Source organism: Schistocerca piceifrons, chromosome 3, assembly GCF_021461385.2.
Source record: "Schistocerca piceifrons isolate TAMUIC-IGC-003096 chromosome 3, iqSchPice1.1, whole genome shotgun sequence".
In the NCBI taxonomy this organism is placed as follows: domain Eukaryota; kingdom Metazoa; phylum Arthropoda; class Insecta; order Orthoptera; family Acrididae; genus Schistocerca; species Schistocerca piceifrons.
Genome location: NC_060140.1, coordinates 426,798,301 through 426,815,565, shown reverse-complemented (window position 1 = coordinate 426,815,565; position 17,265 = coordinate 426,798,301). Strand labels below are relative to the sequence as shown.

The 17,265-nt window shown below is 43.9% G+C and overlaps 1 protein-coding gene and 1 pseudogene across 1 annotated transcript in view; one reads left to right on the top strand and one right to left on the bottom strand.

The window, feature by feature from the left end:
* LOC124788715 (regulating synaptic membrane exocytosis protein 1-like) overlaps positions 1–17,265 on the bottom strand; it is a 165,376-nt gene that overhangs the window by 140,358 nt on the left and 7,753 nt on the right. The gene's annotated exons all lie outside the window — the stretch shown is intronic.
* On the top strand, positions 14,380–14,497 carry LOC124790379 (annotated as a pseudogene).

Sequence of the window (17,265 nt, the reverse complement as noted above, 5' to 3'; positions counted from 1 at the left end):
CAGTTAAGTCCCATAGTGCTCAGAGCCCATTTATATTTCGAATCTCCCACACAATCGAAAAAATGAGGTTGCAGTGAGAACACTTTAACGTTGTTACATGAATTTGATTCGAAATTCTTGTAGCTTTACGCGTTTCATTGCAGACATACACTGATGTGCCAAAGTGTTATGACCACTACCCACCGCGAGCCTAAGTAATGCCTCGTCGCGTAGTGGACACCTGACGCTGTAGGGAAAGCTTACAAGAGGAGCAGAGACAAGTTGGGAATAATTCTAGCGAAACAGGGAAACCCACTGATGTAAGAAACTTCGAGAAAGGACAGATTGTTACCACCCAATGTCTGGAGCCAGCACCTCGGGAATGGAGAAGCTGGTCGGTTGTTCGCGTGCTTCTGCCGTGAGCATCTGTGGAAAGAAGATGAAGGACCGTAAAAACACGAATAGGCGAGAAGGTGCCGAGCGTCAATGCCACAGGGCAGAAAATGGGATGTCGGAGGTTTGCGCACTCCGTAAAGCGTGAATGGTTGTGATCTGTGGCAGATCTGACGGCAGAGTACTGCACTGGTGCAGCCACAAGTGTTTTGGGGCACACCGTTCAGCGCATATTCCTGAGTATGGATTTCCACAGCATACATCCGTTAAGTGTTCGCATGTCTAGCCAACGGATCATCAGTAACGATTGCAGTGGTCATGAAACCGGTCGAATGAATCACGTTCTTTGTTACACTAGATCGATAGTGGTGTCTGAACACATCATCCAGGGGGACTTTCACCTGACCTTCCATGAGACTTGTGGCGGTAATCTACGACACAGGAAAGCTGTGGACAACGCGAACATTACTGCAAACAATCTACGTCACTTCACACTTCAATCTTCCCTGGCTGCGATAGCATTTTCCAACAGGATAACTGTCCATGTCACAAGTTTAGAATAGCGCTAGAATAGCTTGTGCAGCATGACGATGACTTGTCTCGTTGATATCTGGGCCACCAAACTTGCCTGTTCGGAACCCCATGAATCACACACAGCTGGGACGCTATCTGGTGTCATCTCTGAGCTTGCAAATAGCCAGTTCGTTATTTACGACCACTGCGTTCAAATGGCTCCAAGCACTATGGGACTTAACATCTGAGTTCATCAGTCCGCTAGAGTTAGAATACTTAAACCTAACTAACATAAGGACATCACACACACCCATGCCCGAGGCAGGATTCGAACCTGTGACTTTAGCAGCACCGCGGTTCCGGACTGAAGCGCCTAGAACCTCTCGGCCACAGCGGCCGGCGACCACTGCGTGATCTGCGCGTCAACATGTACTGCCACATACATGGAAACCTGCCCAGTACGTATAGAATCCATGCTATGCAGAACCGATGCCTCGTTTCGTTCCAAATGTGGACCAACATGCCATCAGGCACATGGTCATAATGTTCTGGCTCGTTGGTGAAATTTTGAGAAGCAGAATTTTCCTACGCAAGTGACAGACTGTGATATTTATGTCATCGTAGATCCTTCCTACTCAGGAATTTGAGCTCTTTTCCATTGCAAGCAAGCCGGAGGAGTGTTGCTGCCGGATATTCGCGCGGGCTTTGTGAGGCGAGTTATTTCCCGGCGCTTCCGGGCGACAGCCGGATGGCGCGCTGCTCGCACACTTCCGCCTCACCGCTGGAGTAGCTGCCAGCGGCAGTCGTCCTGCGAATGCAGCGCCGCGCCTGGAGACGAAGTGGCCGACACAAAAGCTGCGCGAGGGCGAGCCAGGAAGTGAGCGGTACGACACAGCCAGCGAAAAAAAAAAAAAAAACCGTTGGCCGCATTCGTCCGGACGGTTGTCACTTTCATTATGGTAGTTGTCACAGCTGTAGCTAACATTTTACAACAAAATAATCTCCGAAAATCGTAGTAAGTCATAGTTTCGACTATGTGGCAGGTATAAATATGACTGAAAAAGACGGAAGAGTCATTTTCAAATGGCTTATCTTGTAGCCGTCAGTAGAAATACTGGTTTGACACAACTGTCTACACTAGTCTGTACTGATCAAGACTCTTCATATCTGCGTAAATACTTCATCCTACATCCCAGTTAACTTGTTTGCCGTTTTCAGGTTTTGGTCTCCCTCTACATTTTTAAGTCGCAACCACTCACGGTAATTGTTCCTTCATGCATCGGGATGTGTCTCATGAAACTGTCATCTCTTTCAGCCAGTTTGTCCCATTAAAGTATTTTCTCCCCAATTACATTCAATTCCACATTTACAAAGAATGGAGATATCCGTGTAAGACAACTTTGGGAAAGATCAGTTTAGGTTCAGGAGAAATGAGGGAACACTACAATACTGCCCCTACGGATTATTTTAGAGGATAGAAAAAAAGCCAAAGCTACATTTACAGTATTCTGTAGATTTAGAGAAAGCTTTTGAAAGTTTTGATTGGGATAAACTGTTTGAAACTATGAAAGTACACTACTGGCTATTAAAATTGCTACACCACGAGGATGACGTGCTACAGACGCGAAATTTAACCGACAGGAAGAAGATGCTGTGAAATGCAAAATGATTAGCTTTCCAGAGCATTCACACAAGGTTGGCGGCGGTGGCGACACCTACAACGTGCTGACATGACGAGAGTTTCCAACCGATTTCTCATACACAAACAGCAGTTGACCGGCGTTGCCTGGTGAAACGTTGTCGTGATGCCTCGTGTAAGGAGGAGGAATGCGTTCCATCACGTCTCCGACTTTGATAAAGGTCGGATTTAGTCTATCGCGATTGCGGTTTATCGTATCGCGACATTGCTGCTCGCGTTGGTCGAGATCCAATGACTGTTAGCAGAATATGGAATCGGTGGGTTCAAGAGGGTAATACGGAACACCGTGCTGGATCCCAACGGCCTCGTATCACTAGCAGTCGAGATGACAGGCATCTTATCCGCATGGCTGTAACGGATGGTGCAGCCACGTCTCGATCACTGAGTCAACAGATGGGGACTTTGGCAGGACAACAACCATCTGCACGAACAGTTCGACGACGTCTGCAGTAGCATGGACTGTCAGCTCGGAGACCATGGCTGCGGTTACCTTTGACGCTGCATCACAGACAGGAGAGCCTGCGATGATGTACTCAACGACGAACCTGGGTACAAGAATGGCAAAACGTCATGTTTTTTCGATGAATCCAAGTTCTGTTTACAGCATCATGATGGTCGCAGTCGTGTTTGGCGACATCGCGGTGAATGCACATTGGAAGCGTGTATTTGTCATCGCCATACTGGCGTATCACCCGGCGTGATGGTATGGGGTGCCATTGGTTACACGTCTCGGTCATCTCTTGTTCGCATTGACGGCACTTTGAACAGTGGACGTTACATTTCACATGTGTTACGACCCGTGGTTCTACCCTTCATTCGATCCCAAAGAAACCCTACATTTCAGCAGGATAATGCACGACCGCATGTTGCAGGTCCTGTACGGGCCTTTCTGGATACAGAAAATGTTCGACTGCTGTCCTGACCAGCACATTCTCCAAATCTCTCACCAATTGAAAACGTCTGGTCAATGGTGGCCGAGCAACTGGCTCGTCACAATACGCCAGTCATTACTCTTGATGAACTGTTGTATCGTGTTGAAGCTGCATGGGCAGCTGTACCTATACACGCCATCCAAGCTCTGTTTGACTCAATGCCCAGGCGTATCAAGGCCGTTATTACGGCCAGAGGTGGTTGTTCTGGGTACTGATTTCTAAGGATCTATGCACGCAAATTGTGTGAAAATGTAATCACATGTCAGTTCTAGTATAATACACTCCTGGAAATGGAAAAAAGAACACATTGACACCGGTGTGTCAGACCCACCATACTTGCTCCGGGCACTGCGAGAGGGCTGTACAAGCAATGATCACGCGCACGGCACAGCGGTCACACCAGGAACCGCGGTGTTGGCCGTCGAATGGCGCTAGCTGCGCAGCATTTGTGCACCGCCGCCGTCAGTGTCAGCCAGTTTGCCGTGGCATACGGAGCTCCATCGCAGTCTTTAACACTGGTAGCATGCCGCGACAGCGTGGACGTGAACCATATGTGCAGTTGACGGACTTTGAGCGAGGGCGTATAGTGGGCATGCGGGAGGCCGGGTGGACGTACCGCCGAATTGCTCAACACGTGGGGCGTGAGGTCTCCACAGTACATCGATGTTGTCGCCAGTGGTCGGCGGAAGGTGCACGTGCCCGTCGACCTGGGACCGGACCGCAGCGACGCACGGATGCACACCAAGACCGTAGGATCCTACGCAGTGCCGTAGGGGACCGCACCGCCACTTCCCAGCAAATTAGGGACACTGTTGCTCCTGGGGTATCGGCGAGGACCATTCGCAACCGTCTCCATGAAGCTGGGCTACGGTCCCGCACACCGTTAGGCCGTCTTCCGCTCACGCCCCAACATCGTGCAGCCCGCCTCCAGTGGTGTCGCGACAGGCGTGAATGGAGGGACGAATGGAGACGTGTCGTCTTCAGCGATGAGAGTCGCTTCTGCCTTGGTGCCAATGATGGTCGTATGCGTGTTTGGCGCCGTGCAGGTGAGCGCCACAATCAGGACTGCATACGACCGAGGCACACAGGGCCAACACCCGGCATCATGGTGTGGGGAGCGATCTCCTACACTGGCCGTACACCACTGGTGATCGTCGAGGGGACACTGAATAGTGCACGGTACATCAAAACCGTCATCGAACCCATCGTTCTACCATTCCTAGACCGGCAAGGGAACTTGCTGTTCCAACAGGACAATGCACGTCCGCATGTATCCCGTGCCACCCAACGTGCTCTAGAAGGTGTAAGTCAACTACCCTGGCCAGCAAGATCTCCGGATCTGTCCCCCATTGAGCATGTTTGGGACTGGATGAAGCGTCGTCTCACACGGTCTGCACGTCCAGCACGAACGCTGGTCCAACTGAGGCGCCAAGTGGAAATGGCATGGCAAGCCGTTCCACAGGACTACATCCAGCATCTCTACGATCGTCTCCATGGGAGAATAGCAGCCTGCATTGCTGCGAAGGGTGGATATTCACTGTACTAGTGCCGACATTGTGTATGCTCTGTTGCCTGTGTCTATGTGCCTGTGGTTCTGTCAGTGTGATCATGTGATGTATCTGACCCCAGGAATGTGTCAATAAAGTTTCCCCTTCCTGGGACAATGAATTCGCGGTGTTCTTATTTCAATTTCCAGGAGTGTATATTTGTCCAATGAATACCCGTTTATCATCTGCAATTCTTCTCGGTGTAGCAATTTTAATGGCCAGTAGTGTATTTACGGTAAGGTACAGGGAGCGGCTTCTCATCTACAACTTGCACATACATCAGACTCCAGTAATAAGAATCGAAGAACATGAAAATGAAGCTGTAGTTTGAGAAGGGAATGGGATTGGGTTGCAGCTTCTCCCCGATGTTATTCAAGGTGTAGATTGAGAAATCTATGAAGGAAACCAAGGAGAAATTTGGAGAGTTAATGGAAGTTCAAGGAAATGAAACAAAACGGTTAGGTTTCACGGCGACATAATAATTCTGTAAGAGAGGACAAAGGACTTGATAGAGCAGCTGCATGTAATGGACAGCGTCTTGAAAGAACGACGTTAGATGAACATAACAGCAAAAAAGGGTAATGGAGTGTAGTATAATTAAATGAGGTTATAGTGAGAAAATCAGAATAGGAAATGAGACGCTAAAAGTAGTGGATGAGTTTTGCTGTTTGAGGATTTAAATAACTGGTGATGGTCGAAGTAGAGAGGCTATAAATGTAGATTGGCAATGAAAAGAAAAGTTATTGAAGAAGAGAAATTTATTAACGTCGAATATAAGTTTAATTGTTTGGAAGTATTTTCTGAAGATGTTTGTCTGGAGCGTAGCCTAGTGCAGAAGTGAAACGTGAGTACTAAACAGTGTAGACAAGAGGAGGAAAGAAGATTTTAAAATATGATGTTATAAAGTAATGCTGAAGATTACATGAGTGTATCGGATAATTAATGAAGAGGACGGAAACGAATTGCGAAGAAAATAAATTTAAGGCACAACTTGACTAAAAAAAAGACGCGCTTTATACGACACCTCCTGAGGCATTAAGAAATCGTAAATTTGGTGATGGATTGAAGTGTGTGTGTGTTTGGGGGGGGGGGGGGGGTAAAGGAGTGGTAGAGGCAGAACAAGTGTTGGCTACAGTGATCAGGTTCAAATGTGTATACGCTGCAGTAGTGATGTAGAGATGAAGAAACTTGCGCAATATATACTACCGTGGAGAGCTGCATCAAACCAGTTTGAACGGACAGAACACGAGAACTTCCACTTCATTTGTTACCCATTCCAGCCATCCAGTCTTCAGCATACTTCTGTTTACCACATTTCATAAGATTTTGTTCTCTAATTTTCTCTACTGTCTACTGAGGAAAGCTATCGAACTGTAAATTCCATTTAAATCAAACGAGTTTGCAGATGTTCTAAATTTTTGAAATAACACCGCTTGAAGTTTCAAATTTGACCAGTGAGGGTTTTCTAAATTTTTCAAATAAAGTCGCTAGAAATTTCAAATTTTATAAGTTCTAGAACGTTCACGTCGATTGTGATGAGCAGAGTTGCTATTTTTTTTTTTTATTCAGCGGTGCATCTGTGCCCATGACGCAGTAAGTCACTGAAATACATATTGACGAAACGTGGCATTGTAAAATGTCTGAAGAACGTAACATTGGGAGAAACACGATACGAACATCGAAAACAGGGGTATGGGGTAGCATTTAGTCCTCACTGCTTCCAGGGACAACTGAAGACATGTCCAAGATCATTGAGCCTGTTTAAAAACTAGAGGTAGCTCAGCTTCAACAGATCACAGTAGATCTAGAGGAATGAACTCAGGGAAAGTGTAAGCCACTTTTTGCAACTGTGAGTCCTACGAAACCAAATCGGTCACGGGTCTGCAAACATTCGTCCGTCGTGAACATTAGAACCTAGTCCACAACGTAGGGAAGTGTAAGGCTGTAACTTCACGAAATGAACTACTTGATTCGATATTGTTAATATTTGTAAACGTTCGTCTTCGGCTGTTCTTTCAACACTGATTACAGTGTAGATAAGATTAGCTGTCATTAGTCTTTTGCAGATGAATTTTCTGTTCCTTTTTAATCAAACAAGTTTCACCTAATATTTTAAGTATCTTCAGTGGTTTTATGTTTCCTAAATTTTATGTCTCTCTTTTGGCTCTTTTGTTTGTGGCACTACTCTTAATACAAGCTCGATGACAATCCAAGCTGATACAGTTCCCACATACATTGTTTACATGTCACGAAATACAAGTGTTCTGTAAACGAAATCTTTTGTAGAAAATCTGAAGTTCCCAATAATCTACTAATAAACAGTAGCCTGCTGTTTTCTTTACCATTTACTGAGGTAATATAATCGTTCCCTTTACCCCACCACCATCCACGCCAAGGTAACATCCAGTAAAAAGTGAGAAGAAGAGATTAGATTAATAAAAGATATATAGTGAGAAGAAGACTGAATAACCAACGAATGGAAAACGTTCTATGAGTTGGGCAATGGAGTGTCAGAAGTTTGAACGTCGTAGGGAACGTAGAAAATCTGAAAAGGGAAATGCTAAGGCTAAATCTAGATACAGTGGGCTTGAGTGAAGTGAAACAGAAAGAGGACAAGCATTTATGGTCATAAGAGTATTGGGTAATACCAATAGCAGCAGAAAATGGTGTAACTGGAGTAGTATTTGTTGTGAATAGGAAGGTAGAATAGAGAGTGAGTTACAGTGAACAGTTCAGTGACAGGGTTATTCTCATCAGTATCGACAGCAAATCAACACCGACAACAATATTTCAGGTATACGAGCCGAAATCGCAAGCAGAAGATGCAGAGATAGAGAAAGTATATGAGGATGTTCAATTTGTAGTTCAGAACGTAAAGGGAGACGAAAATAGTCATGGGGGATTGGAATGCGGTTGTAAGGGAAGGAGTAGAAGAAAGGGTTACATGACAATATGGGCTTGGTAGTAGGAGTGAGACAGGTGAAAGATTAATTGAGTTCTGAAATAAATTTCAGACTATAATAGCGAATACTCTATTCAACAATCACAAGAGGAGTAGGTATACTTGAAAAAGGAAGATTTTAGTTAGATTACATCTTTGTCATGCTTTTGAAGCAAAGCAGATTCCAAAATCAGATATTGGAGTATAAGGCGTACCAAAGGGCAGATACAAATCCAGATCGCCATTTGGTAATGACGAAGTGTAGGCTGAAGCTTAAGAGAAAGGTCAGGAAGAATCAGTGTGCAAAACAGTACAATACGGAAGAAGTAAGGAAAGGAAAGATTCGCTTGAAGTTCTCTGAGACTATATATACTGCGACAGTGAATATCTCAAGCAGTTCCGTTGAAGGGGAATGGACATCTGTAAAAAGGGCAGTCACAGAAGTTGGAAAGAAAAATGTAGGTACAAGAAAGCTAACTGCAAAGAAACCGTGGGTAACAGAAGAAATACTTCAGTTGATCGACGAAAGAAGTAAGAACAAAAGTGTTCAGAGAAATTCAGGAATAAGGAAATAAGTAGAAAGTGCAGAGAAACTAACTCCAAATGGCTACGTGGAAAATGTGAAGAAATCGAAAGAAGAAATGATTGTCGAAAGGACTGACGCAGCGTTTAGAAAAGTCAAAACAATGTTTGAGGAAATTAAAAGCACAGGCGGTAACATTAAGAGTGCAATGGAAGTTCCACTGTTAAATACGAAGGGGACAGCGGATAGGTGGAAGGAGTGCACTGGATATTTTTGTGAGAGGAAGGACTTGCTTGATGACATGATAGAAGAAGCAACAGGAAGCGATAGGGGATGCATAGGGACCCAGTGTTAAAATCAAAATTAAAAAGAGCTTTGGAAGACTTAAAATCAGATAAGGCAGAAGGGTTAGACAACATGCAAATGGCATCTCTAAAAATCAGAGGGAATTGGAACAAAACGATTATTCACGTTGGTTTTACAATGTATGAGACTGCCGATATACCATCAGACTTTCGGAAAAACATTGTAAGGCGTCGCGGTCTCCTGACCTTTATTGCTTGCATATTCCGCCCTCACAATCATATTCCGCACATCAAGACGCTTCATTCGAACCCAAACTCGATAAGATAAAGTCAATGTTGTATGAATTCATGTAAACTATATGCTATTAACAAGTAAGCGCACCGTGGTAGAAATACTCAAGGCTGGCGTACACCCATACATTCTAGACACGATGGTCACAGAAGCTTTTAGTTCAGGAGAGAAACTGCACAATGGGCCACCTGACCCCTCAGAGGACGACCCAGCCTATGTCAGCCAATGACCGCCTGTGTAGCGGACAGCGTGGGCCCAAGTACAAGGGAGGAACAACCCCATGTTTAGCTGAAAAGCAAATTCCGCTACATTGTGTGGGAGCGGCCAGCCTATGCATTCTTTACACATAGCACGCAGTTTCAGAGATTTTCACAGGGAGACAGCAAACGCCAAATGCCAATGCTACAGGTTTCCGGATTGGCCGCCTTAAATGAAACGTCATTCTCCCGTTTTAGAAGAGCAATGCTGGATGATATTTCTGACGCCTTGAGCTGAAGGAATAATAAAAGAGACCAAAAGATATACCCCTTCACGTCTGGTGTGGAGAGGCGTCGTTCCGCTGTCGCCCTTGGAGCGAGGAACGAGTCTCTCCTCAGTACTTCACTGGGAGAGCACCTCTGTCGATAGCGAATCTAAGTGCTACTCTATATTGAGTCCTTGCGATTAAGTTTTGTTCACTGTGTTGGCCGACACAGTTATTGTGCAGTGTGAATGGACAGAGTTATAGTTAAACGCCTGCGAGCGAATTTTGAGTGGCATCGCGGTGGACTGGTTGTCTGACCAGTGTACCACACCAATAGTTAGACTAGGGGCGAATAGGAATCCTTGACTTCATCAAGGCATAGGGAGAGTTTGATTGGCGAAGGTCAATCTAGAGAGAACGAGAGTTATCTTATTTGTCAGCAGTGAGCGGCGCAGGCAGCAGTCATCGCAGCTTACAGTTTTGTGCGCTACTGCTATTGTGAGCCCCATATTTCCTCCACAACAGTACACTTCACTGCATTTCACACACGACAGCCTGGACCGTACCTAGCAACATTCTAAAGGATAATTATTCAAGTTGAGTAGGCGCGCCTCTCAGCCATTCTGCCAAGTCAACAACCATCTTAAACTTCGTATAGAAATTTCATTAGCAAATCCTATCCTTGAGAGGTAACTTCACATTCCGAAAAGAACCAGGATATAACTTGTTCAATTCATAACTAAAAGTGCCATTGTGATTTCTCAGAATTTTTGCAATGTAAATAATAACTTTCGTTAGTTTCATGTTTTTCTTACACTAACTAGCACTACTCCAGTACCCAAGTATCCCACTAGTTATGTAAGAAATTTTGTGAATTTTTGTGTCATTTCCTTACAGCGGACAACTGCAGAAGATATTTATTGCTGAAAGTTTTTCAGGCATTTCTCTTTAGAACGTTAGGAGCGTCTGTCTGACTTCTGTAGTAGTGTGGGGGTGGAAATTGCATCTTCCAAGAGCCACAGGGTAAAGGGCACATTTCAGATTAATCCCTTGGGCAGAATAACTGATCAACCCCACACCTCAGTGCGAAAATTATCTCACAATTAGCTTAATAGCTCAGGTATCCAAGCTGCTGATAAGAGTAATATACAGAAGAATGTGAAAGAAAATTGAGGATCTGTTAGACAATGATTAGTTTGGATGTAAGAAAGGTGAAGGCCCGATAGAGGTAGTCTGACATTGAGGTTGATAATCGAAACAAAACAAAAGAAAAATCGAGTCATGTCCACAGGATCTGTCGACTTGGAGAAAGACTTCGACAATGTAAAATGGTGCAAGGTATTCTGAATCCTGAGAAAAAGAGGAGTGAACTGTAGGGAAGACGGGTAATATACAATATGTACAAGAACCAAGAGGGAACAATAATAGTAAAAGACCAAAACGAAGTGCACGGATTGAAAAGAGTGTACGACAGGGATGCAGTCTTTCAACCCTGCTGTTCAATCTATACATCGAAGAAGGAGTGATGAAAATAGAAGAAAGGTTCAAGAGTGAGATTAAAATTCAAGGTGAAGGGATATAAGTGTTAAGATTCGCTGATGACATTGATATTCACAGTGAAAGTGAAGAGAATTACAGGATCTGTTGAATGGAATGGAAAGTCTAATGAGTACAGAATATGGATTGAGAATGAATCGAAGAAAGACAAAAGTAATGAGAAGTACCGGAAATGAGAGCAACGAGAAACTTAACATCGTAATTGGTGGTCACGAAGTAGATGAAGTTAAGGAATTCTGCTACCTAGGTGGCTAAGTAACCCATGACAGACAGAAAGCAGATTAGCACTGGTAAAAAGGGCATTCCTGGCGAGGAGAAGTCTACTGCTATCAAGAATAGTTCTTAATTTGAGGAAGAAGTTTCTGAGAATGTACGTTTTGAGTACGGCACTGTACAGCAATGACACATTGACTGTGGGAAAACCTGAACAGAAGAGCATCGAAGCATTTGAGATGTGGTAACACAGATGAATGTCGAAATTAGGTGGACTGATAAGGTAAGGAATGAGGGGCATAGGATTACAGCGAAAACACTGACAAGAAGAAGAGATAGAGTGACAGGACATCTGTTAAGGCATTAGGGAATAATTTCCATGGTACTTGAACGAGCTGTAGAAGGTAAAAACTGTAGAGGAAGACAGAGATTGGAATACATTCAGCAACTAACTGAGGACATAGATTGCAAATGCTACTCTGAGATGGAAGGTTGGCACAGGAGAGCAATTCGTGGCAGGCAGCATCAAATCAGTCAGAAGACTGATGACTCAAAAAAAAAAAAAAAAAAAAAAAAGTATTCCTACGCAGTCTTTGAGTAAAAATTATGCCTTTTGCAAAAGCAATTCCACCATGAAGTTTTACTTAGCATCCACGAGCTGATAGGCGCTAGTGAGGTGATATGTGTGTCACAATAACGTACATGCAAGCTGACTGTGAGTCAAAGATAGCGGAGTGCAGCAGTAAATAGCACCACAGAGCGACCAAGTGGGGCAACGTCACCGCACCTGGGCATGTCTCTTGTTATGGGCATCGTGACTAGGTGCTTGGTTTTACAGAAACAAACGCACATCAGCGGCGTATAAATACATCTGAATTTTGAGATAGGGATCACTTCTTGTTGCTGGGGATCAGCAGCACCACTACGAAGCCAGAACACCGCTGGGCAATGAGATGACTGGACTCTGCCAACAGCAGCTATGGTTTCGAGACTGGGCTGCAGCTGCCACCAACGCTAATTCCTTCAAAGGACTTTGTGCCACAGCCATGCTGACCTGCCACCCATGCCTGCTGCTGCTGATGCTGAGTTCCTAGTGGCACTGCAGTGCCAGCCGCAATTCGATTCTTGCCAGAGGGCAGCAAGTCATACCCCATGCACAGCTGTCTCTACACGCCACTGTGATGATACATATATACAGTGCAATAGATAGTGCAATAAAAAGTACCCTTGGCAATCCACTTCAGAGTAGCTGATATTGACGTATATGATCCTACTAGCTCTACAAGAAAACTTGTGTATGTGGTGTAGTCGCTTCGATGTGCTGCATATGATTTAGTCTTCCACCAGCATGTACCTGAGATGTAAGTGGCAAACAGAAAGCAGGCGCCTACTGAAATGCCGGAAAATAGACCAAAATTGAAATGTACCATCATATACAACTAATTTCGAGCATGGATTAGACATGTGAAATACGGGGCTTTTACTAGATTGAATGTTAACTGACAATGACCCCTATTTTTCACTGTAAACTATTGGAATTTCGCACAGTGTGTTACTTAAAGGCAAAATATTATCAGACTATGACCTGTAAGGAAATAATAAAGTAATAGTCACCTCACCACGAAACTGACATGTAAACCTACAAGATGCGAAAGAATCAAATTTTTTGCTGAATAGCTTCTTCAAAATAGAGCGAGAAAGCCCACATAGGTAAAAAGAGTTCGTGTAATGTTCTACACAGAATAGCACTTCTGTGTACACGCATAGGCATGCATAACTACACTGGACAGCATGTCGAATCGGCACACAGGTTACCGGCTGTCTTGTGTCCCTTCACTATGACAGCGTAGATGGCGATCCGTAGCAGATCTGATGACAGAGTACATCGCTTGTGGAGACCAAAGTGTTTTATAGCACAGCATTCAGTGCACATTTTTGAATATGGGGCTATGATGCATATCACACATACGTGTTCCCATGATAACCGATGATATCGCCGGCCGGTGTGACCGAGCGGTTCTAGGCGCTTCATTCTGGAACTTCGCGACCGCTACGTTCGCAGGTTAGCATCGTGCCTCGGGCATGGATATGTGTGATGTCAGGTTAGTTAGGTTTAAGTAGTTCTAAGTTCTAGGGGACTGATGACCTCAGATGTTAAGTCCCACAGTGCTCAGAGCCATTTGAACCATTTGAACCGATGATATCGTCAACTATGACTGCAGTGGGCAAGTGATAACTGTGATAGGTTTGTGGATTAATGGAAATGTTTCATCTGACAGGTGACTCACATTAATGCACTGTGCTACGAACTCCGGCCAATGGGGCCAGTGTTATGCTGTGGGGGACATTTACCTGGGATTCCATGGGATCTGTGATAGTAATCGAAAGCACCATGACAGCTATGGAATACGTAAAAATTTTCGCTGACCTCCTGCATCCCTCCATGCACGATGTTTTTCCCAATGGCGATGGCAACTCTCAGATTGATAACCCTCCATGGCACAAGTCCAGAATCGGTCTTCAATGGTTTGAGGAGCATGACAGTGAACTGACGTTGAGAACTTGGCTGTCAAATCCGCCTGGTCTGAACCTGATGGAACTTATCTACATAAGCATCGCGCCCACAGTCCACTGGCCCAAAACATACAGGAACTATGTAGACACCGGCTGCTATCTAATTCCGAAATCTATCGAGTATTTGTCAAATACATGTCATACAGAATCGCTGTTGCATTGCGTTCCAAATGAGGACCATTATGCTATTAAGCTGGTAGTCTTAATGAATTGACACACTAGTTCAAAAAATGTTCAAATGTGTGTGGAATCTTTTGGGACTTAACTGCTAAGGTTATCAGTCCCTACGCTTACACACTACTTAACCTAAATTATCCTAAGGACAAATACACACAACCATGCCAGAGGGAGACTCGAACCTCCGCCGGGACCAGCCGCACAGTCCATGACTGCAACACCCCAGACCGCTCGGCTAATCCCGCGCAGCGACACACTAGTGTAAGTGTGAGCCAACGGCCTTGCCGCAGAGGTAACACCGGTTCCCGTCAGGTCAACGAAGTCAAGCACTGTCGGGCTGGGCTAGCACTTGGATGGGTGACCATCCAGTATGCCGAGCGCTGTTGGCAAGCGGGTGCACTCAGCCCTTGTCGGGCAAACTTAGGAGCTTACTTGATTGAGAAATAGCGGCTCCGGTCTCGTAAACTGACATACGGCCGCGAGAGCTGTGTGTTGACCACATGCCCCTCCCACATCCGCATCCAGTGACGCCTGAGGGCTGACGATGGCACGGCGACCTGTCGGTACCGTTGGGCCTTTCAAGGCCTGTTCGGACGGAGTTTAGTTCGTGTAAGTGTGAAGGAAAATGTTCATTTCAGCTTCGACTTTTTAATTAATTACATCCGCACATATTTCCTTTGCGATGTAGCTAGCTACATGGCTGCTTTATTTGCTCTTTCATACAAAAAGTAGTCTTAATTTAAGGATTGGACCACTTTTAAGAATACTAAACCCAGTAAATAGAAATCTTTTCTTAATCAATAGCAAGGCTTAACTGAGTCCAAACTAGGTTATAGAAATAAACGAATAAACCTTTCGGGATTACATCAAAGATTAAAGGGTTCATATAGAAGAGGTACAGTGTTCGGATCAGATGCGCAACGTGAAAGAGCGATGGTAGGATAAAAAAAATCCGGAAATCGTTAATGGACCTCTGCTTCGGCAGTGATATCCACGGGTTTTACCGCTGGAGTGCTGAAGACTGTACGGTACGAATTGTCGAGTCGGAAAACATTAATTCGGGATTAAATAAACGAAACAGCAAATGTAAAATTCCATTTCGTTATGTAAACATGAAGTACGAAAACACGAAAAAGCAATGAGCATACATGAATATATTAGCATATAAAAGTAAATTTCAGAATACGAATTCAAAATGAAGCGCGTAACAAAAGTGATAGATATCATTTGAGCGCACTAGATATCGATGAGGAGGGAAATTAACTCACTGTTACTGCAATATCATATGATGATTATTCGTATGTGATATATTGCGAAACTAACATCCGCAGTTTCGATGCAGCTGAGCACAAAATCTGATGATGTGAATCGGACATGGTTTTGAAGTAAAGTTACCATACAGCTGCAGCGGTAGCGTTCTTTTTAGTCAGCATGATGGGGAAAATCATGGCTAATCACCTGAAGTGAGCGTTTACCCCTTGCGATTATGTTAAAGTATCTGTCTCAATTTAATATGTAAAACTAAATTTCTAAGTTCAAGTCAGTTTTCGAGACAGATGAATTTTATAAATTTTGCAAATCACACCCTGTACGAAACGTTGACACGAATCTTATGCTAATGTACTGCTTTCTTATTCCCTTGTTGTAATTTGCTCAGTAATCGTGAGTTCGGATATAAGTGCGTGCTTGCTTGTACGTGTGTGTGTGTGACTGAATGAGTCGGAGACGTGGAAGAAAGAGGAGATAGATAGATAAAGAGAACGAGATGTCACCAAGATATAATTTTAAATACTTCTGCAACTGTGTCAAGGCATCTTCAGTCACAAAAGGTAACTCGGATTTATTTAAACGTCCTGACGCGTTTTTTAAATATTTAATTTGTTTTTAAATTTATCAATGCCGTCATTAGACTCCATACACTAGCTCAGTCTTCAAAGGGTTGCCCGAAATACTTTTACGTGGTGTTCTCAAACAAAAGTAGTGAAACGAAACTGCAGAAATGAGGTCTCCAGCTTCTCGAACCCATTATATTAGAAAATAATGATTTCGTCTGCAAAGAGGAAGCGCCTCTGCAATAGTTGGCGCGGCTGTCTAAATGATTCTCGTTTTACTTTGAAAGGAAATTCTCGCTTGCAAAATAATTTACCAGAACGCCAAGTCTTTCTTCAAACTTGCCAGTGCTTTTCTTGTTCAGCATACTGCACGTCGTGTAATTAATTGCACAGTACCTGTTATGCTTTGCTACTCCCATTTGCTGTTCACCACATAGTAGTCTCTATTTTTATTGCTCTCTATTCAAAAGTGAAGTGCAAGAAAAAACTTTTCCCTCACTGCAATATTAAAATGTATTTTCATTATCTTACGAAATTTCTTCTTAGTTCCTAGGCATTGTTGAAATCATGAGCTTTAGGAAGAGTTTTTTGACGGTATCACCGAAATGGCGCAAAATACAGAAAAAGGTTCAAGACTGCAAATCATATTTAGTCGCAGTGTAGCAGTACGTTTCAATATGGCTACGGGAAATAAAGAAAATTTAAGTATGGAAACACTAAAGTAATGATAGATTGTCTTGTTTTTCCTTAATAGTTTGATAGGGATCGTCATTAATTCACCTCCTGCGCTCTTGGATAAACACTTACACCCTACGTTCTCTTTAATTATTTCTGGCATGGATTTGAACCTCTGCCTTTCCCTATAGATTTTACCCATTACAGGAGTCTCTAGTACCATGGACATTACTCTCTGGTGTCATAACTCATGTCATATCGTCCTTTTCCTCCTTCATCTCAGTGGTTTCCGTATATTTCTTGCCTCGCCGATTCTGTGGAGAACCTACTGATGCCTCATGTTATCAGTTCATCTCATTTTCATCAATGATCTGTAGCTTCGATTCTCTTCTGTTCCGGTTTTCGCACAGTCCATGTTACACTATGATACAATGGTGTGCTCCAAATGTATAACCTCAAAATTTCTTCCTCATATTAAGATCTTTGTCTGATACTAGCAGTCTTCCCTTGACAGAAATGCACTTTTGGCAGTGCTAGTCTGTTTTTTATGTCCTTCTTGCTGCGTCCGTCATGAATAATTTTGCTTTCAAGGTACCGCGATTCCTTCACTTCGCCTACCCAAAGATCACCAATTATGACGTTCAGTTTCT